General features: G+C 46.8%; 1 protein-coding gene across 1 annotated transcript in view; it reads right to left on the minus strand.

Moving 5' to 3' along the window:
* Nucleotides 1-22,335, minus strand: part of LOC116971560 (paladin-like) — a 120,664-nt gene that overhangs the window by 20,100 nt on the left and 78,229 nt on the right. The gene's annotated exons all lie outside the window — the stretch shown is intronic.

A 22,335-nucleotide genomic window follows, 5' to 3' on the forward strand; every position in this document is an offset into this window, starting at 1 on the left:
GCTTGATTTTCCTTTTGGTAAGTTTGTTTTGTCTTCTTTCTCATGTTTTTGTGAACATAATCAACATTTCTGCCTTGGGCACCCAGATTCTTGTCCAAATATATTGGCCATGTTCCACATCATTCAAAGGCAAATCTGCCCAAAAATGACCTTGGTACAACAAACACTGGTTCTCATGCGGAAGAGTTCCACCATGGTGAAAATCACAGAGGCAAAATCACAAGAAAAATTGGAACAGCACATCATATTGCTACCACCTTGGACAGATTACAACCAAATGATATGAACATTGAATTTTCTGATTCTAGGTAGTAACCCTTCTCCTTTTACTTGCCCCCTCTCTTCCCTGTCCCCCCCCCCCGGATGCGCACACATTTCTCCCTTTCCCCTTTTTCCTGCCCCCTTCCACCTATATTCACACTACCTTTTGTCTTTTCATCTCGGGCCTTTATCTGACCATTTTCCAGTCAAAACCCCCGCACCCGAATCTGCCCATCACCTGTCTAGCATTGTTCCTCCCCCACCTCGCTTCCAGCATTCATCCCCTATTACGATCAGTCTGAAGAAGAATTCCAACCCGAAATGTCACTTATCCATATTCTACAGAGATGCTACCTGACCCGCTGAGTTACTCCAGTACTTTGTGTCTTTTTTCAAAACCGCCGACTGTTGTCCCAGTGTCTCATACTTTGCACATTATGTGTGTTGTAATGTTGTTTTTTGCAGGTTTGCAAATACAGGCTAAAATCCCTGGGCAGCACAGCTTTTCAACCACTGAAATTTTTAGACCAGAATAACAGGTTAAAAAAAACTAAGAAACAAACCAGTGCTTTTTGATGCCTGTTGCAATCCCAGTTAATGAGGTATTTCTGCAGCATGGTTATTTTTGTAAGAGAGGAATTGTAGCAGGCAAACTGCACACAGAAAACTCCCATGAAGAGCAATGTGATAATGACCAGGTGCTTGAGAGATAACTGTTGGTCGGGTTACCAAGAAATCTCCCCACCATGAGATGGTTTCTGTCCACCTGAGAGGGAAGGCATCTAAAGATGATATCATTGAAGCCGTGTCTAGATTATGACCTCCCACCTATGGAGTGCCTCAGCTCACAGCCTTAGTGCTCACTCTTGCCAAGTCTGGCACATTATATCCACAAGCTCATATTTCCCTTTCCTCTCATTGCCAGAGTACACCTTCTGTTTTAGTCAGGCAGCTTTTCACAATTACAGAATTCTGAACCATGTATGGAAGATGTGTTCTGCACCCAGAGAGGGTGGCACAGTGGCACAGCGCTAGAGTTGCTGCCTCTCAGTGTCAGAGCTTCGGTTTAAGCCGGGCGAGCGAGCGGGCTGCGAAAAGCGGAGAGAGCACGGGGAGAGGGAGAGAGAGCTCTAGTACAGGGCCCGACTCTAGTACAAAGCTCTCGGCAGCTCTCGGGAGTTCTCGGGAAAGCCGAGCCTAGGCGCTAGCGTGCGTCGACCTCGGAAGCTCGGAAGGTCTTGGGAGTTCTCGGGAAACCCGAGCCGAGGCGCTCGTGCGTCGTGCGTCGACCTCGGAAGCGCTCAGGAAACCCGAGCCGAGGCGCGACGCACAATATCAGATTTGTGGACAATTTGAAGAAATAACTCAAGAAATAATGAATCAAATTTTCAGATGTGGTGATTTTTGAGATCATGAGGTAAATCTCTACTGGAATATGTAAAGATTTCACCGTTAGCGCGTTGGGTTTTCGGGGAGATGTGAATCATAAACACATAAATAAACACTCAAATCCACACACAAACACATACACATCCAAGATCAGAGTTTTATAAGTATACTAGACCAAGTGCAGACCTGTTGAGTCTGTTCCCCCAATGTGCGGTTGCGGGGTGGGGCGGCGGCATGTGGCATCACACACAGTAACCACCGCCACACACGCTAACTTGATATTCTATTAATATTATTAATTTGCTCCTTTTACCCCATAACCACCCTATCCACTGACGCATAGCCCCCAACTCACAGGCGCGCCTAGAAAGGGAGGGTACAGAGTGAGGGCAGAGAGAGGGGGAGAGACAGAGAGAGAGAGAGAGGCAAGAGACAGAGTGAGAGGGGGTGGAGTGGAGGAGGAGAGGGAAGGTGGGTGAGGGGGGAGGGTGGGGGAGGGGTGAGAGAGAGATGGGTGGAGAGAGAGAGAGGGGGAGGAGAGAGAGAGAGGGGGGGCTGAGAGAGGGGGAAGGGAGGGGGGAGGGGGGTGGGAGGGGGGAGTGGGGGAGGGTAGGAGGGGGGAGGTGGGAGGGAGGGGGAGAGGGGAGAAGGGAGGGGGAGGAAGGTAGGGGGGAGGCGACGGGGAGGGGCGGGGGTAGGGGAGGGGTGGAGGGGAGGGGGTTTTAGGGGAGGGAGGGTGTGGGAGGGGGAAGAAGAAGGGGGGAGAGAGGATGGGTAGAGAGAGAGAAAGGGGGGAGAGAGAGAGGGGGAGAGAGAGGGGGGAGAGAGAGAGAGAGAGCGAGAGAGAGAGAGAGAGAGAGAGAGAGAGAGAGAGAGAGAGAGAGAGAGAGAGAGAGAGAGAGAGAGGAGGGAGAGAGAGAGAGAGAGGGGGGGTAGCGTAACTCGTGGAAAACTGCGCATGTGCGTTGACAGCAGCTGCATTAATCCAGAGTGGCGGGGGGTGGGGGGGCGGGGTCACGAGCAAAGGCATTGTGAGGTCAGCAGCTGGGCAACCGTTATATATTTTTTAAATGTCAGTTTGGTGATAAATTTTAGCAAATATCTCGGGAAATAATTCACTAAATTTACGGAGAAGAGGATTTTTGAAATCATTAGGAAAATTTCTACCAGAAGATGTAAAAATGTCACTGTTATTGTTACGTCAGCAGCTGGGCAGCGGTCAGATTTTTAAAAAAAGGTCAGATTGGTCAACAATTTTAATTAAAAAGTCGGGAAAATAATGTGCCAAATGTTCAGAGTAGCGGATTTCTAAAATTACAAAGGAAATCTCTACTGAAATATGTAAACATTTCCACGTTTCGGCATCTGCTTTTCGAGGAGATACGTTTCACATGCAAAATAACACACACACACACACACACACACACACACACACACACACACACACACACACACACACACACACAGTTTTAATAGATACGAGACCAAGGGGGTGGCATGCGGTGTCACATACACTAACTACCCCCCCGCATACACGCTAACTACCCCCCTTGATATTATTAATTTGCTCCTTTTACCCCGTAACCGCTCTATCCATGGTAGGGAAGGGAAGGGGGAGGGAGGGTGGGGAGGGGATGGGGTGGAGGGAAGAGGGTAGGGGAGGGGTGGAGGGAGGGCAGGATGGAGATGGAGATGGGGTAGGGGAGAGAGGGGGAAGAGTGTGGGCGGAGGGGGAGAGTGGTGCGGGGGAGAGAGGGGGAAGAGTGGGGAGGGAGGGGGAGAGGGGGAGGGAGAGGGGGGGAGTCCATATATTCCCCACCCTATCACCCCCACTCCTCTCCCTCTATTCCCACACTCTCCCTCCTCACCTCTCCCATTCCCCCCTCTCCCTCCCTGCTCCCTCCTCTCCCTCAATCCCCCCACTCCCCCTCTTCACCTCCCCAGGATCTCGCCTGTCCTCCGGATCTGCAGAACGTGCTCGTTCACAGACAGGAACACAGAACAGGAAGGAGTCAGAGAGCCAAATGCCAGCGCGCGACCGGGTGGGGTGGGGGGGGGGGGGGGGGGGGGGGGGGGGTGTTGACGTAACTCATCCTCAACAGCCCTATAAAGCCGCTAAGGCAAGACGCGTTCGCCCAGGAGCGAGTGTTCACAGCAAAGAAGCACCGGCTTCTGACTCTCTGGAAACCCACAGCTGGAATGAGCGCGCAGGGGAAGGTAGGGGCGCGCAGGCGGGCGGGGCTTCGCGAGCTGCGCCGGCTGTGAGGACGAAGTTCAGCGGAACTTATGAGAAAAAATTCAGTGCGTGAGGAGTCCCTGTCCCGAGATCTGTAGAACAAAGAAGCTATAGCGGAACGCAGCTGTAGAATCTTTGTTCTGCAGAACTTTCTTGATATTTCTGCGTCTTTAATCCACAGCAGTGGGGGGACGGGGCCTGGATTGGTCAGCATGTGGGCATTGTGACGTCAGCAGCTGGTGAGCGCCGTTTATATTTTTTAAATGGAGTTTTGTGATCAATTTTATTCAAAATTTGGGGAAATATTTGACCAAGGAGTGGATTTCTGAACTCATAAATTAAATCCCTACCGAAATTGCAAACATCTCCGTGTTTTTGCGTCTGGTTTTCGAGGAGATACGTTTCACATGCAAAATAACACACACACATCCACACACACACACACACACACACACACACACACGCACGCACGCGCACACACACACACACACACACACAGAGTTTTAAAAGTATATAGATATGAGATATGATATGATAGATATATTGTGCTGATAGTGTTTGCCTACATCAACACTGGGTGAAAGAAGAAGCCACCTGAACAGGTGAACAAAAAAGTGATTTTTGTACATCTGCACCTCCACTGACTCCTCTGTCAAGCTTCTCAAGTTTGCAGACAACACAACCCTGATTGAACTGATCCAGGATGGGGAAGAATCTGCCGACAGACAGGAAGTGACACGGCTGGCCATTGCAACAACCTGGAGCCCAATGCTCTTAGGACAGTGGAATTGATAGTAGACTTTAGGAGAGCTCCCCCTCCCCTCACCCCACACACCATCAACAACACCACAGTCACATCTGTGGAGTATTTTAAGTTCCTGGGAACCATCAACTCCAGGAACTTAAGTGGGGGGCTACCATCGACTCCACAGTCAAAAAGGCACAACAGAGGATGTACTCCCTGTGGCAGCTGAGGAAGCACAATCTGCCACAGACAATGATAGTCCAATTCTATACGGCCATCATAGAGTATGTCCTCACCTTCTCCATCATGGTCTGGTTTGGCTCAGCCACCAAGCACGACATCTGGAGGCTACAGCGAATCGTCCGATCAGCTGAGAAGACTGTTGGCTGCAACCTTCCCTCCATTGACGAACTGTACACTGTAAGGGTCAGGAAGTGAGCGGGTAAGATCATCTCTGACCCCTCTCATCCTGGCCACAAACTCTTTGAATCACTTCCCTCTGGAAGGCGACTCCGGACTGTCAAAGCTGCCATTGCCAGAGATAAAAACAGCTTTTTTGCATGAGTAGTAGCTCTACTCAATAACCAAAAATCTGTAGCCTCCTTTTGCTCTGGTATTTTACTTAATTCACATGTTTAATCTGTAATGTTTTATTATTAATGTTTAATGTTTTATGTGTCATTCCTAACTGTCATTGTATGTCGTTATCACCTGCGGGCGGAGCACCAAAGCAAACTCCTTGTATGTGAATACATGGCCAATAAACCTATTCATTCATTCATTCATTCATTAATTCATTTCCTAGCCAGTGGAAGTAGATTTATACTGCAGGAGCAGGAGCTCCACATGAAACAGAAAGAGAAGCATCTCGCGTTAAATAGTTGTAGAAAGAGTGGGGCTTTATCAAACTGATTCAATTATAAATTACCTTCAGAGAATGTGCTGACCTCTTTTTACCACAAAGCCTGTTTTCTGCTTCAAATGTCAACTATTTAACGGTACCAAATATATTTTTTATTTCCGCATCACAGCAAATTTTCATCACAGCCGAACCATTGATCGTTATCAACATAGACAACATCTGTCGGATTAATTTTCATGTGTAAAAACATTTGCTGACTTCAGTGAATGTGGATCCAAAGTAAACCACTGTGCCTCATTAAAAAACAACCTCAGTACAGGATCTTACTCAGAAAAATAGTTCAAGGTTGCTGTAAATTATAAGGATGATTCAGAATCTGAAGTATTGTGACACGCAGCGAACATAAATGGTACTTGATAATAAAGGACAATGTTTCTAATGTGAAGCAAAATATTTCATACAGCTGCTGGTCTGAAGGTTAGTTTAATTTATTACAGCAATGTGTACCAATGTACAATGGAAAGCTTTTGTTGCATGCTATCACAGCGTACAGTTAAAGGATAAAGGGTACAAAATTTAGTGAAGATAAAGTCTGATAAAGTACGATTAAAGGTCTCCAATGAGGTACATAGGAGGTTAGGACCGCACTCTAGCTGGTGAGGGAGTACAATGTAGGTTCACCAGGTTAGTTCCCGGGATGGCAGGAATGACATATGATGAAAGAATGGATCGACTGGGCTTATATTCACTGGAATTTAGAAGGATGAGAGGGTATCTTATAGAACATATAAAATTATTAAGGGATTGGACAGGCTAGATGCAGGAAATATGTTCTCGATGTTGGGGGAGTCCAGAACCAGGGATCACAGTTTAAGAATAAGGGGTAGGCCATTTAGGACTGAGATGAGAAAAAAAAATGTCACCCAGAGAATGTGTGGAATTCTCTGCCACAGAAGGTAGTGGAGGCCAATTCACTGGATGAATTCAAGAGAGAGTTGGATATAGCTCTTAGGGCTAATGGAATCAAGGGATATGGGGAGAAAGCAGGAACGGGGTACTGATTCTTGCTGATCAGCCATGATCATATTGAATGGCCGTGCTGGCTCGAAGGGCTGAATGGCCTACTCCTGCACCTATTTTATATGTTTCCATGGGAGGATGGTTCAGCCGCAAAGCAGCTGGGAAGAAACTGTCCCTGAATCTGGAGGTATGAATTTTCAAATTTCTGTAACCTCTTTCCTGATGGAAAAGGGGAGAAGAGAAGGTGAGCGGGGTGAGACTGGTGCTTGAAGTGTAGATGGAGTCAATGCAAGAGAGGTGATGGTCTGGACAACGTCCACAGCTCTCTAGAATTTCTGTGGTCTTGGATATAGCTGTTCCAAAATCATGTGTGGGAAGGAACTTCAGATGCTGGTTTACACCAAAGATAGACACAAAATGCTGGCGTAACTCAGGCAGTATCTCTGGAGAAAAGAAATAGGTGACGTTTTGGGTCGAAACCCTTCTTCAGACTGAGAGTCAAGGGGGGGAGAAACGAGAGGTATGAAAAGGTTCATTAGTTCTGAATCTAGCAACGGTTTAGAAGGATAAGGGCCAAACGTGGGCAAATGGGCCATCTCGGTTGTTATGTACGTTGGACTGAAGGTCTTTTTCCTTGCTGCATGGTTCTATAACTCCATATGTCTTTGAAGCTAAAATTAAACGCACATTTTTCTGACCTGGAGATAAATCAAAACCCACTGGCTCAAGCCTGACCTTTCAACAACCGAGAACATTTTAAATTTCAATCCAAATTAGAAAAAAACCCATCAGGAACTGGAAATCCAGCCTTGCCTACGTGTGAGTTCAGCCTCACAACTGTACCTGACTCACACAAATCTATACCACATGGACCATAGGTGTTCATAAGGATTAAATTTTTCAAGGCAACAATATTGCCGGTTACATTCACTTCCAAGACTTAATTTTAAAAATGTCTAAATGCACCTCTTTTCAGAGCAAATGCCAAGTAAGTTGTGTGAATATAATGTTATCACGGCTGGGGGATAATGTAGTTTTGCTCAATGATCCACAGTAAATGAGTTGTTGGCCAGCATTTTGCAGTTTATCTCATTAAGATTGCTTAATAGTATCAACTCACCTCCCCCTCAACCTTTTCTCCCAAAGAAGATTGTGATTTAACTCATGTCATTTCATTCTGAGAGTGTTCATCGTCAGTATCAGCAATTTTAACCTCTTCCACAGCTCTGGCATCTTTCAGAACAAATCTTGATCAATTGGCCAGATGGACTGAGGAATGATTGAAGGAATTTAATACAGATAAATGTGAGGTGTTGTATTTTGGAAAGCCTAACACGGGCAGGGTCTACACAGTGACTGGTCGGGGTCTGGGAAGTGTGGTAGAACAGAGGGATATTGGAGTGCAAATAAAATGTGTAGGTAAGAACTGCAGATGCTGGTTTAAATCGAAGGTAGACACAAAAAGACATTCAGAAGAAGACACTTTGTGTCTCGACCCAAAATGTCACCCATTCCTTTTCTCCATAGATGCTGTCTGTCCCGCTGAGTTACTCCAGCTTTTTGTGTCTACCTTGGAGTGCAGGTACATAGTTCCTTGAAGGTGGCGTCACAGGTAGATGGGGTGGTCAGAAAAGCTTTTGGCACATTAGCCTTCATCAATCAGAGTATTGAGTACAGAAGTTGGGAGGTCATATTGCCATTACATAAGACATTGGTGAGGCTGCATTTAGAGTATTGTGTTCAGTTCTGGGCACCATATTATAGGAAAGATGTTGTTAAGTTGGAAAGGATATGATTTACAAGGATGTTTTCAGGATTTGAGGGTCTGAGCTGTAGGGAGAGGTTGAGCAGGCTGGGACTTTATTCCCTGGAGCACAAGATGATGAGGGGTGATCGTATAGAGGTGTATAAAATCATGAGAGGAATAGCTCAGGTAGTTGCACAGAGTCTCTTCCCGAAGTGGGGGAATCGAGAACCAAAGTTTAAGGTGAAGGGGAGAGATTTTATAGGAATCTTAGGGGTAACATTTTCACGCTAAGAGTGGTGGGTATATGGAACAATCTGCCGAAGGAGGAGGTATGGGCCAAATGCAGGCAAGTGGGACTAGTGTAGATGGGACATGCTGGTCGATGTGGGCAAGTTGGGCCGAATGGCCTGTTTCAACACTGCATGACTCTATGATTCTATGACTATCACCCTAAAATAACTTAAATCTTTACATCTGGGTTGTAAATGTTGCCTTGTTGCATCTATATTTCAAACCAGAGATTGATGCAGCAAAGACCATTTTGGCAATGTGATTGTCAGGGACCACTGCTGAGCTAATCCTAACATTATTTAAGGGGGAACCCTCACAGCTACTTTACAATGTATTGCTGATTTAAAATGCGCACCTTAAACTTGAAACTACACACCTACCAGGAAACTTGAATCTACACACCTACCACACCTCCTGCAGATGGAAAGGTATGCCACTGAGTAATTGTCAGGGATGCTCACCTCTATTACGTTAATTGTTTTCATTTGATGCTGTGAAGAGGTACTGATAACTTTGAAAAGTTCTTAATACTGTAAAATCATGTATAAAATAGTTCATCCATGATGGGAATATAGTTGACAATACAGGTAAGATTTGTATGAAGAGAATATATCCTATGTAAAATAATCTAATAGATCTTTTGAATATCATGTTTTCTAGGAAATGTCAGGTTATTGCAATTTCAGAAACTTCTGATTGTCATTTCAAACCAATAAGGCTTGGTTTCAATTGTTAGTATTCTAGTAAGGTGCAACATCTATAACCATGCAAAATGCTGTTTCTTTCTTCATAACACCACACACATTTGAATGGGAAAGGGGTGGGTAGTACAATATTGCCACCTACTGATGTAAAAGACTCACAATGATTACAAGGTCTAATATTCCTAGCATTAATTGCTTCAGGACATTGTCTACCTGGGTAAAATGACCCTGTCAAGTCATTACAAGAACAATTTCATTTTTCAATTATACTGATGGATTTCCAATTTCTAAGGGATGTTGTATAACTTGCTTGTACCTTTGCTTAACATTAACAATGTAACAAGATGATTTACCTTTGATGTCTGAACTTATCTGAACTGCATGATATTGTAAGAAATTGTCTTATAGTAATCAAGAGTGAATGGTTTCTAATTGATAACATTTTCAAAGTCATTTGTGCCTGCTGTGCTTGTTTGTGAGGAAACCTGTTCCTGTTGCCACACTTCCATAGAGATTGGATTACATCGAACAGTTCAGCACAGAACAGGCCCTTTGTCCCACAATGTCTGTGGAGACCATGATGCAAGTTAAACTGAATATCTGTCTGCACGTGGTCTTTATATCTCCTTTTGCTGCCTATTATTGTGTCTAAATGCCTCTTAAGCATGACTACCATATCTGCTTTCACCTACTTCCTTAGCAGGCATTTCATACACCTATAAGTTTTTGTAAAGTTTCTTACAACTAGAAGGGGAAAGTGGGGGCTGTATCAAATTTAGTGATTGATTTGCGAGCCATCACTGCCCTAAAGTCAACAATGAAATCCACAGGAGAAGGACACAGCTCTGTGAAATGGAAACAATTCCTTATCCAGTTTCAAAAGGTTAGGCATACACAAATTCTTATACAATCCTGCTCTGCCACAAAGGTCACCGTTGTCCATGACTATCCATATCCAGGGCATTTCAACATCCATTAAATTCACAGCATATCTGGCATATTGTAATCAAGAAGGTCATAGACGCACAGCTTGCTAGTTAGCTAGAAGATAGTGCCTTCTAGAGGATGATGGTAAAAGGATCTAGTAATTACTTTCCCCTCAGGCAAGTTATCCTTTGCATCAACATGGTCCTTCATACGACCAAGCCTCCTGCAGCAACAGTTTCTTAGTGATAATGGGCGATAGGGTAAGAAGGCCTGCAACTGGTATACTGGCTGGGGACGTTACCTTTACATCTGTGGTAGTCCATATAACCTTTCTAACCACCCACCCAGTGACAGTAAGAAGAAAATATGCTGTTCCCATAACTGGTTCATGATTACCACTGGGAATAGCACTTATGAACTGAAAGAGATGCCATGATCAGAGGTTTTATTAACGTGATTATAGTTTTTCATCAGTGAAGTTCACAGTGCCTCCACAGAACTATCAACTTGCTTACAAGTAAAGCCCCGTCCCACTTGGGCGATCTCCACCGTGACCACTGGCAAGGTTGCCCGCAACCCATAGTCGCGGCAAGGTAGCCATGAGGTTGTAGGAGGTCTTCGTCACTCTCCTTCATGGTCGAGGGTGGATCCCTGCGTAGTCGCGGCTTCAGCTAGGTCGCGGCGTATTTTTCAAGATGTTAAAAATTGACCGCGACTAAAAATAGGTCTCCGTGGGAAAAATCTATATTTTTCTAGTCGTAGGTCTAGTCGAAGCCAGTCGTAGTAGGTCGTGATGCTAGTCGTAGGTAGCCGAAGGTGGTTGAAGCTAGTCGAAGGTAATAGCTCCGGGGTGAAAAAAAGGTCAGTCGAAAAAAAAGGTAATTTAAACAGCAGAACGTCATCTCTTTCACTCCAAGGCATGTTCATTCATAGCTGGAGAGTTTTTTGGAGAGGAGTCTTGTGTTTTAGAGATGGCACCAAAAAGGCAGCAGCACAGGGGGAGGGCACAACCCTTAAAAAAAACCTGCCATACAGGTGTTGCCCTCCCAGGAGGAGGAGTGGCAAGAGGTGATGCCACAGGAGGTGATAGTGCTGGAGGAGGTAGCCCTGCATGAGAGATCCCTGGAGGAGGAGACCAAGGTGGTAGTATATGTCCCCACGATCACCCCATCCTTCACATTTGAAGGCAGCAAAGCAGCCCTTTCTCCTGTGTCTGACACAGCATCAGAGACAGATGCCCCATTGGTGGTGAGGGAGGGCTGGAGGAAGGTTATGCCCTACACCTTCACCAGGCAGCAGGAGGGGAACCTTGAGGAATGGTTCCAGCAGAATGCCATCCTATACAAAAAGGAAAATGAGGGGTACAAGGATAGGGGCAAGAATGGCACGCTTGCCATCCACTGCTCCACATGTGTGCTTAAAGTTCCATTTTTTGTCAAAGCCTAGCGCCACTCCCTTCCAGTCATCTGGTGTACTGGGACAGTCCATCACATCATCTCCAATCACCCATTGAGACCTCTTCTTGTGCTTCCTCTTCACCCTTGCTCTTCCCCTTCTGCCTTTCTTAAAAGCCTGCTGAAGCAAAAGGGCTACTGCAAACAGAAGTAGTTTTAATTTTACTAACATCCTCCAAACTAGTTCCTTCCTTGCTTGCATGGTTCAGAATGATTTAAAAACAATCCTGGGAGGCATTTTTTTGGTGAGAAAAAAATGCAGACATGACATCATTTTATCTGGTGATCATTTGAGCAGTAGACACTCGTCATTGGTCGTTGTTGGTTTTCGATGTGGTCCTCTGAGGTGGAAGGGGGTCGTGCTCATTCACGGACCAATTTGCCAGAGACCATCCTCGAGTAAAACGTACATGGCCAAAGCCAGTCTTCAACATAGTCGAAGGAGGTCGAAGGAAGTCTTCTTCATAGTCGAGGGAGGTGTTCAACATAGTCGTAGGAGGTCGTACACATAGTCGAGGAAGGTCGTAGGAGGACGTAGGTCACCACGACCTTGATTTTTTTTTTAGTCATTTAAGGTCGTGGTGGAAGTCTCCCAAGTGGGACAGGCCTTTAAGTTCTAACAATTTCAGATAATAACTCACTGATGATTTCTCTCCTTCCACAATGCAACCATAGTGCAACTATCCACCTAACACAATCCTCAAGTTGACCATCCGGATGAGATCTAGCTATTGGTGCTGCTCTATCATCACTGGGTATATCAAAGTGAAAAGCAGTTGAAAAGGAAAATAGAAGCCCTGTCTGTAAATGTCCCAGCCGAAGGTGGTAATATCTCAATGATAGCGAAACAATTAGACCCTGTCAGCTGTGGGAATAAGCAAGAGTGTTGGTTGGGTGTGTGGAAGGAGAGTAGGCTGTGGTCCTCCAAAGAACTGAGTATCCGCCTCTACCATGGAACACATTTGCTGGGATTTACCTCACCACTGGATCTTTGTTTGTCAATTGTGGCACAGCTTGACATATTTCTGATGTCCAACACCAGAGGTGACCTTGAGTGGCATTCTAGGAAAGCACTGAAGAAGTACTACTCCAACAGAGACAGAGCTTTTGGCTGGGAAGTAAAAATATTGCTCCATCTGTAATCCATCTTTATGGATTAAAACAAATAATAACATTGGGAATTAAAACATATTTGATTGGATTCCGTTATCAAACATAGTCAATGTTAGCGCTGAAGACATTTCCAGCACAATAGGGTCGGGAGGGGGGGGGTGAATCAGTGCAGGATGGATAGATGGTGGTGGGGGTGGGGGGAGGGGGGGGCATGAGAAGGCAATCGGTGAGGATTGGATGGATTGAGGCAGGGGAATTAGTGCGTGCTGGTTGGAGTAGGTAAAATTGTGAGGGGAGAGCGCGGGGGATGTCAGTGGGGTTGAATGGGGGGGATCTGTGCAGGATGGACGGGGGGTTCAGTGCAGGATGAAGGGGAGGAGCAGTGCAGGATGAATGGGAAGGGAGGTCAGTACAGGATGAATTGGGGGACCATTGTAGGATTGATGGGGAGTGGCAGGAGAATCAATGCGAGGTGGATAGGGAGATCAGTGCAGGATGAATAGATGGGGGGGGGAGTAGATGAGGAGGGGAGGAGATAAGGGGAGTGGAGGGGGGCGTACAAGAGAGAGAGAGAGGAAGGGGCAGAGGAGGTGGGAAGGAAGGCCAGCGCTCCTCGGACAACACCTGTCAGGCACGGAAATCGCAATCAAAATATGGAGGGGACCGCGGACAGAATATCCTGACGCACACAAGCACGAGGCTTCGGAGGCTCAATCCAGCGCGAAATGCAGCTCAACTGCCTGTCTCGCGACAGCCCTGTCTCAATCCAGACAGGGACAGGCAGAGTTGAACAGCGCTGCTTCTCTGCGCTGGCTGTGGGCCTGGGGGCGCCGCGCACATCTGACTCCTGACGCCTCTGGCCACCCCCGGGCGTGGGGGGGGGGGAGGGGCTCTCGGGTGGGGACCCTTGGAGGAGGGAGGTGTCGGTCCAGTGGCGGTTCGGCAGCAATACCGGGATCGGTCCTGGCTGCGGTGCAGGGCTGCCGAGAGTGTTTTGGCACGTCTCCCTCCTCCAATCACCGCGCTCTATGCTCAGTCCCCCCCCCTCCTACTCTACTTCTGCCTCTGACCGACACCTCCTTCCTCCAAGGGTCTGTTTTGAAAGCGCCGTTGGCAGAGTGGCAGCAGCGGCCGTTATCAGGCTGGGCGGGGTGCGAGAGGAGGAGGAGATGGAGCAGATGGAGCTGTCGCCGCTGCTGCTGCTGCTGTGCGGGGCCCGTCATTGGCTCCGACCCTCCGTCACGCCACACTTAGCATCTTTACCACAACCGTGGGATAACAGATGGCACAATGGGCTAAGTGTTCGGCTGGCAACCGGAAGGTAGTCGGTTCGAATCCCGCTTGGAGTGCATACTGTCGTTGTGTCCTTGGGCAAGACACTTCACCCACCTTTGCCTGTGTGTGAATGTGTGTGAATGTGTGTGAGTGATTGGTGGTGGTCGGAGGGGCCGTAGGCGCAGAATGGCAGCCACGCTTCCGTCAGTCTGCCCCAGGGCAGCTGTGGCTACAGAAGTAGCTTACCACCACCGAGTGTGACTGAGGAGTGAATGAATAATGCGATGTAAAGCGCCTTGAGTATTAGAAAGGCGCTATATAAATCCCATCCATTATTATTATTAACCGTCGCCGACACAAAACGTCACGTTCCTTTTCTCCAGAGATGCTGCCGGACCCGCAGAGTTACTCCGGTTTTTTGTGTCTATCTTTGGTATAAACCAAGTTGCCAAGCCGGGCAAAATGACTCGCCGTTTAGGTTGCCCAGCGGCACTTTGAGTGGTCAGTGGCACCCGGGCAACCGCTAATTTCGAGCCTTGACAGGTGGGTGGTTTGGAGGATAGATCACTATCCAAATAAATAATAAACTAAACTAAACTAAATTATGATTCTATTATCTATTCTGATTCTTCCATGTATCTATACATTGAAAATGGCTCGATTGTAATCATGATTACCTTTCTGCTGACTGGATATCACGCAACAAAAGCTTTTCACTGTACCGAGGTACACGTGACAATAAACTAAACTAAACTAAATTCTGATTCTATAATCTACAGCATAGTCGAGACTGAGCGCAGTAAGTTGTTAGCTTTTCTCAAACTAAATGCCAGCTAATTTAGGAAGATAAGTATTTTTATATGACATTTATGATCTACCAAATGGCAAAAGACATTATAGCCATATAGCCATAGCACACCATTATCTCACAAGTCGTGGTATTAGCAAGCAAATAATATGTATTATTGATGTTATTGGAATAATTTATTCCAATAACATCTACATTTCTTCACTTAACAACATGGAATATGTTGTTAACATTAAAACCGCAGTGTTCGATTGTCACTGACACATTATTACAGAATTCATTTTAACGGCAAATCAATGCTCTATATATGGAGTATCAGTACTGTAGTTATTAAATGAGCAACATTCACAACTATAAGTTGGGTTTATCCAGGTTTTACTTCTACAGTCAGTCATATACATCACAAATTTGGTCAGGAGATATTTCAGTTGAAATTTTAATGTTAATTCTGAAGTGGGTATGATGGAAAAGGCGTTTATCAACAATTTAAAAAAAAATTGTTGCTTACAAACTGGGTATCTTCATTGCCACATACATCTAATCTGAATGTCCAGTAATGTGGCGTCTTGACACCTTTAAATATATTACCAAAAGAACATTTGCTGCATTTATGTCCTTTGGCCATCTCTTGCTAGTTAGTGTAATGTTTAACCTGTCAGATGGGTACAGTCAGTTTTAACAGCTATTATCATAAAATGCTTTTAGAAAATTCCATGCAACCTGTATATTTTGTTGTGGATAAATTATGTGGGAAGCCAGAGTTTTTCTGTACCAATAGCAATAACGACCCATGCTATAGCCATGTCATGATAATTTTACTTCAAAGTCACGTGAGTGACTACGTGAAGAGCCCGCTCAGCACGCATGTGCGACATTGCGTTCAGCAGTGCAACAGTGGCCGCATCGGGAGTCAGGCGCTCCCGCTACAGGTGAAAGAACGGACCGTCAGGTAAGCTCTGAGGTCGGGTTTTCTTTCACAGGGAGCCTTCTGCTTTCAGGCAGAGAAGAAACGCTCTTGGACAAACCTGTCCCCCGCTCGACTCCAACGGAGGAGCGTTCCATCTGGTGGGGGGGCAGCAACAAGGCGGTAGGACCGCTTACCGGGCGCTCCGCTATTCCCCGACACCGTGCCGAGCCCAACCCGCTAGCGCCTGAGCAGCGGGCTGGAAGTAAAGCCACGGAAGAGGCGTCCGGCCGGTGGCTTCCGACTTGTCAGACAGGGACGTCTCTCCACCCGCCCGGGGGAGAGACAGCCTCTTGAGCCGCATGGAGCGGCTCCTGGAGCAGGAGCTCCAGCGCGACGCGCTTCGTGAGGGGCGCTCTCGCAGGGGGAATTCAGGTACTCCCTCCACAGTACCTTGAGCACTGCCCATTGCTTCCTCCTTACCCGAGGGTAGCTTTGGTGACGAGGACTGGGCTGGTCAAGAAGAGGGGACGATGGCTGAAAATCTCGGGAGTATGCAAGGGGTGCAGGAACAGGAAGAGCTGCTAGGTGTGGTGGACCGCTACGTGGCAACCCCATGTGCAGGAGGCCGTTAAAGGCCAAACCAGTGGCCAGCATTAACCACCTTTCCAACAGGCCCCTACAGGAGAGGTGGTCAATGAGGCCTCAGAAACGTATACAGCTCCAGAGAACTGTGAGTCCCTTAAAGTGCCGGCTGTAAACAGCCAAAAGTGGGGGCACGTTGGGGTAAATATTCGGAACCAGGAGCTAAAACTGCAGCGGATCCTCAGGCTCCTGACATCAGCCATCACATCGTTTGCTCGTTTCGTGGACAAATACGGAGATGACCACAACCTTCGTAAAGAAATCATAAGACCTGTCATAAAATCCTAAATTTGTGGGGTTGTCCATGCCCCAGCCACTGAGCCAGACCCATTGCTCTTTGGCAAAAACCTCACAAAGCATATGAAGGATATGGATGAGGCCTTAAAAAACTTTCGGTCTCATGAGGGCAGGCCCCGGGACGAGCAAACCAAAAACAATAATTCCTAAGCAGCAGCACCCCATCACGTCCATCAGTCGACGTCTACCATATGGGACTGGTGTAAAGCTCGGGGTCCGCATTCTATCCCCGGAAGTCTTCTTTAGACCAGGGCCCAGAGCGGACCCCATGGAAAATGCTCCACCCCCCAACATCACCGCCACGTCAGACAACGTGCAAGACTCGTTAGACCGGCAGGAAACAGAAAAATACCCATAACCATGGAGGTAGGTGGGTCTGGTTCCAACCAGCATATAGAAAATAGGGTCTTAATACTAACAGGGGGGAGATTACATCTGTTTTAAGAAGCGCGGGAGTCTATCACGAGTGATCAGTATATACTCAATGGCATTAGTGGATACAAAATACAATTCATACTAGAAAAATTGCCACCAGTTCAACATTCACCCCAGAGGGTATTTTCCCTCTCCGTTAAAGAAACGAGAGGGACAAGCTGAACTGGTGAGACTAATTACAAAGGGTATCATGGGAAAACATGAACCCTTGGAATTTGTATCAAATATTCGTCACTAAACCCAAAAAAGATGGTGGATGTCGCATCATCATTGACTTAACTTCACTAAATATGTTTGTTAAGTATATACATTTCAAAATGGAAACGGTTGTTACTGCCAAACAACTAATTTCCAAAGGATACTTCATGGCAAGCATTGATCTTAAAGATGTTTACTATTTAGTACCATTCACAAGGATCATCGCAGATACCTGAAATTTACCTGGATGGGGCAGCTATCGCAGTTTAAAGTGTTACCCAATGGATTCACATCAGCCCAAGATTATTCACCAAGATACTAAAACCAGCTCTGGCAATATTCAGAAGACAAAACATCATGTCATATCTTGTCATGGCATATCTTGATGATATCTTAAATAATAGGCAAGACCATGGAATTGACTATGTTAGCTGTATCAGCTACCAAACAGTTATTCGAAACCCTGGGATTGTCTTACATCCAGATAACTCTAAATTGACGCCATCCACAATCATGGATTACTTGGGCTTCACAATTAATTCAGTCTACGTGACTGTAACATTGCCAAGAGACAAAACAGTTGAACCAACTATTCGACAAGTAACAGAGTAATTGGAAAAATGGTAGCAGCATTTCCGGCTACACAATTCGGAACTTTGCACTGTCAAAACTTACAAAGAGCAAAGGTACAGGCACCAAAACGACATACAGGTCATTATGATCGTGTCATGAAGTTACCCACTGAAGCAATATCAGAACTACAGTGGTGGGCAAAAAACGTTTGGCATAGTTTCAGCCCTATTATCATCACTAACCCTACGTTAGTTATCCAAACAGATGCCAGTGCTCAAGGCTGGGGAGCAACTAACTCTATATCCAGCACAGGTAGTAGATGGACTAACCCAGAGTCATCATTACCACTTACACTGGGCATTAATTATCTAGAGATGTTGGATGACTTTTATGGTTTAAAAGCATATGCACAAATATGCATCACTTGCATGTACGGTTACAAATAGATAATACTAGACCAAATGCAGACCCGTTGGGTCTGTTCCCCCAACGTGCGGTTGGGGGGGAGGCAGCACGCAGCGTCACACACACTAACTACCCCCCCCCCCCCGCTCTCACGCTAATTACCCCCTTGATATTATATTAATATTATTAATTTGCTCCTTTTACCCCATAACCACCCTATCTACTGACGCATAGCCCCCAACTTGCAGTCACATCTAGAGAGGGGGGGGGGGGCGGGCGGGGGTAGAGAGTGAGGGCAGAGAGAGAAGGGGCAGAGGCAGAGAGAGAGACAGACACAGAGAGAGAGAGGCAAGAGGGACAGGGGGGTGGAGAGGAGGATAAGAGGGAGGGTGGGTGAGGGGGGAAAGGTGGGGGAGGAGGGGAGGAGAGAGAGAGGGTGAGAGTGAGGGGGAGAGAGAGGGGGTGCTGAGAGGGGGGTGAGGTGGGTAGCCGGGAGGGGGGAGGGTGAGGGAGGGGGGAGGGTGGAGGGAAGAGGGTAGGGGGTGTGGAGGGGAGGGGGTTTAGGGGTGGGGAGGGGAGGATGGGGGGGAGAGAGGGGGGAGGGGGGGAGAGAGGGGGGGGAGAGAGGGGGGGGAGAGAGGGGGGAGGGGGGAGAGAGGGGGGGGAGAGAGGGGTAGAGAGTGGAAAGAGGGGGAGAGAGAGGGTGCTGATAGGGGAGGGGGAGCAGGGAGGGGGAGGGAGGGTGGAGGGAAGGGGGTAGGGATGTGGGGAGGGGGTTTAGGGGAGGAATGCTGGGGAGGGTATGGAGGGGAGGGGATGAGAGAGAGTGGGGGGAGAGGAGGGGAGGGGGGGAGAGGAGAGGGGAGAGGAGAGGGGGGGAAGAGGGGGGGAGAGGAGAGGGGGGAGAGGAGAGGGGTGGAGAGGAGGGGGGTGGAGAGGAGAGGGGTGAGGTGGGGAGAGGGGGGGAGAGGAGAGGGGGAGGAGAGGGAGAGGAGAGGGGGGGGAGAGGAGAGGGGAGAGGAGAGGGGGGGAGAGGAGGGGGAGAGGGGGGGAGGAGGGGAGGGGGGAGAAGGAGAGGGGGGAGAAGGAGAGGGGGGTAGAGGAGAGGGGGGTAGAGGAGAGGGGGGGTAGAGGAAAGGGGGGGGTAGAGGAAAGGGGGGGGAGAGGAAAGGGGCAGGGGAGAACGTAAAAAAAAATTTAGAACCAAATAGACACATTCTGCAAGCATTGTAGAATCAAAAGAGACACTTTTTGCAAACATTTTAGAACCAATAAACACTTTTTGCAAACATTTTAGAACCAATAGACACATTCTGCAAGCTTTTAGAACCACTAAGGACACTTACATTTGAGTTGACATGTGTTCAGTGTTATTCACAGCTCAGAGAAACGTGACCCTCTGCCTTCCTCCAGCTTGCAGACACTGATTGAGGCACACCACTTCCTGGTTTTATAGTCCCTCCCCCCTGCCGCCAGCAGGGGCAGCAGAGAGTATGGAGAATTTTGTAAAATCATTAACATCTCTGTCATTTTTCATCGACGGGAAAAATCCTCAGCACACATACGGCGGAGGGTGGCTCTGAGCAAGGTGGCCAAAAATGACGGCCGTAGGTGGCGACGTTCTCTCGGAAATCGCAGCACAGATGGCCAAAACCGGTCAAGAACAGACTTTTAGTAATATAGACTACGGTGGTGGCCTACATTAACCATATGGGCGGCATAAAATCGGTATCATGCGACAAGTTGGTCAACACAATTTGGCAATGGTGTGTCGAAAGACATATTTGGATATCAGCAACCTACCTGCCAGGTAAGCTAAATACAGTGGCAGACACCAGGTCACGTAAATTTAATGACAACATCGAATGGATGTTAAACCCCAAAACATTTTGCAAAAGTTATCAAGCAATATGGCACGCCAGATATCGATTTATTTGCATCAAGGCTAAATCACCAGGTACCTATGTATGTCGCTTGGGAACCAGACCCTGAGGCAGCAGCGGTAGATGCATTTCCTCCCTTCTGCCTCATCAGTCGGGGACTACGCACAATACAAATGGACACTGCTTCAGGTATTTTGATAGTACCCGACTGGCCTACGCAGCCATGGTTCCCAATACTCCATGACATGGTTGTTGAAACTCCGATGGTATTCCCCAGTGACCCAGAGTTATTAACACCCAGTGTCGGGCACAAGCCACCCGTGCCATGAAAAAATCAAACTCCTGGGTTGCAGATTCTGCACAAACCACTTCTGGGACTGCGATTATCAGAACAAACCGTCCACACCATGTCAGCATCCCTCCGAACATCCACTAAAAAACAGCACTTGTCCAGCATCAAAAAATGGGAGAAGTACTGCTTGGATACAGGGACCACCTACTCAACCAAAAATATTCGAGGGAGATGAAAAGCCTTGTGGGTCAGTCATAAAAAACCTATGGTCGGGTGACGAGCCAAACCATTTTGAGATGGCTCAAGCAGGTGCTAAAAGCTGCTGGGATAAACACTAACATGTACAAATCTCAATCCACCAGGGCAGCATCCACGTCGATGGCTAAAAGAATGGACGTGCCTATAGACCACATCCTGGCTACAGCAGGATGGTCGGGGGGCAAAGACCGTTAACAAATTTTATAATAAGCCGTTGGCAAAACCTGTTTTATTTGCAAAAAAAAAAAAATTTCTTTACAGACTGCAAATATTTAATTTAAGCCCAGTGGAGCAATTTATTTCTTTGTTGTTATTGTTAAAAAAAAAAAAAAAATCAATTACCATTGTGTTTTTCTACAAACAGATTCATTGGTTGATTACGATAACACACTTCCTCCCTCAAGGACTTCGGCAGTGAGTGAAGTAATAACTGTTACACGGTTTGAAATCACAGAGCTTTGAAGTCTTCACGTAGTCACTCACATGACTCCGAAGTAAAATAGTAAGATTAAACGAGAACTTACCAGTTTGAAGTTTGATCTGTATTTTATGAGGAGTTACGATGAGGGATTACGTGCCCTCCGCTCCCACCCTCAATAATATGGGTCAAACTGATAAACTGACTCCTTTTCTTTACTATGTTTACTTCAGTAACTGTGTCGATCTGTGATTCCACACCGCTGCTTTGAAGTATGCCGTGCATGCGTGCTGAGCGGGCTCTTCACGTAATCCCTCATCGTAACTCCTCATAAAATACAGATCAAACCTCAAACTGGTAAGTTCTCGTTTAATCTTACTATTTTTGGTCCTTCAAAGAAAACATGCTTGCATCAATCTGTAGTGTGCATGGTTAAACATATATGTTATCAAGGTCTAGGATTTATTGACACAGGTTGATCATACGTCTGAGCACGCGTCATGCAAGCCATCTTAAATGACCACCTAAACTGTCATTTGGCAACCTAAAAAGCTGCCAAGGTTGCCCGGCTGGCAACAGGGGAAAAGGGTTAAGCGAGAGCCCTGCCTGTCCCATGTAATGGGAAGTTAAGTATATAACTAGAGGTGTCAGAATCAGAGGTCCTCAACACCACTGGCATGGGTGGTCCTCTGTGACACAAAAGCCTGTAGATGCTGAAATTTTGAGCAAAATACAAATTGCTGCAGGAGCTCAGCAGGAAAGGCTAATCGTGACAACATATTTTCTATTGCTGGAGTAAAAACAAAATGCTTGATTGCTAATTTTACATGGAATGCAAAGTATCTATTGGGCAAAATAAAGAAAAGGTTTACTTCAACAATGTTCAGCCAATGTAGAGCAAAAGATCCACTCTACTCAAACATTATTATATTTTCATTGTACAAGCGACCCATGCATTATGGCCGTTGGCAATGCAGGCTGTGTTCCAGGCAAGCAACCATTGTAACAGTGTTCACCTATAATAATGCAGTTTACAGCCAATACTGTAAGTGTGTGCCTACAGCAGAAGCAATTTTAAGAAGGAGATTAAGGCGACACAGCAGTAGAGTTGTTTCCTTACTGTGCCAGACCTGGGTTCGATACTGACTACGGGTGCTGTCTGCGGTGTTTGTACATTCTCCGTGTGACCGCGTGG

Source organism: Amblyraja radiata, chromosome 3, assembly GCF_010909765.2.
Source record: "Amblyraja radiata isolate CabotCenter1 chromosome 3, sAmbRad1.1.pri, whole genome shotgun sequence".
Classification (NCBI taxonomy): domain Eukaryota; kingdom Metazoa; phylum Chordata; class Chondrichthyes; order Rajiformes; family Rajidae; genus Amblyraja; species Amblyraja radiata.